At 39.3% G+C, this 1,101-nt stretch overlaps 1 protein-coding gene across 30 annotated transcripts in view; it reads left to right on the forward strand.

The window, feature by feature from the left end:
• rims1b (regulating synaptic membrane exocytosis 1b) overlaps positions 1-1,101 on the forward strand; it is an 83,885-nt gene that overhangs the window by 31,996 nt on the left and 50,788 nt on the right. The gene's annotated exons all lie outside the window — the stretch shown is intronic.

Consider the following 1,101-nt stretch of genomic DNA (forward strand, 5'->3'; position numbering starts at 1 on the left):
CACACACACACACACACACACACACACACACACACACACACACACACACAGACAGTTAATTCCTGCTACAATATCTGACGGGCTATCCTGGAACACAGAGCACAATCACTCCAGTTAAGGATTATATGTATTATATCCTGTGTGTGTGTGTGTGTGTGCGCCCATGAGTTCTAGAACTTCTTTATTGTCTACTACCCTCCCCCATCTGCAGTGTATAGGCTTTAAAGAACATAACAAACACATGCCACTAGAAAATGAGATCTGTTTTTTTAATGTCTCTCTTTGGTTTGAGAACACACTAGGCCATGAATAGTCGTCCCATGATATGCGTCTTTCTATATGATACTTTCATTCAAGGATAAGAATGGTGGATTAGAGCATTCACTCATCTTCAACTAGCACACAACCAACAGATACACACAGGCCATCCAGGTGCTGATCGGACCTCAATACTAGGGCTGGCTGTGAACATCTTCAGTACTAGTGCCAATATCTTACTACAGTTTTGATAAGATAAAATGATATCTTGCTTTGACACTTTTTAATTTAACAAAAAGAAGTTTGCATTGTCCAATTTTGTCTAAGAGTCTTTTTTGTGTGATCATTTGGTGGGTTTTTTTTGGCAGCTGAGAATGCTGTCAAACTATACAAGAACTCTTTTGTTATTGTTAACTGTGTAATTATGATCTGTCCAGATATTTAACTTGTGGTCCTTGACAGTAGTTTGATACAAGCCCGACTCAATGCTTTTTGATCGCCATCTGAAATGTGTCCAAAGTGCCAACTATTGAAAACCGTCGAACATCAAACATGGACAAAAGGTCACAGAAGGGTTTTTGAAGAACAAAAACATGTTCACGTCTTCAAAGCAAGGCATCATATTGGCAACAGAATATGAAAACGCCAAGAGCCCAAATCGTAAGTTCTGGCATTAGACAGTTACAAAATGTCTTCAGAAGTTTAAAGTTTAAAGACTCATTTGCCTCTCTGCTTTTGGCTGCAACTTGAGGTGTGAAATTGGTGCATTTGTTTCTGTACATTTCACTGCACATGATAAAGTAGTTTATATCCCATCATGCACTGGGATAGAAGGAGGGGGGG

This window comes from Etheostoma cragini, chromosome 2, assembly GCF_013103735.1.
Source record: "Etheostoma cragini isolate CJK2018 chromosome 2, CSU_Ecrag_1.0, whole genome shotgun sequence".
In the NCBI taxonomy this organism is placed as follows: domain Eukaryota; kingdom Metazoa; phylum Chordata; class Actinopteri; order Perciformes; family Percidae; genus Etheostoma; species Etheostoma cragini.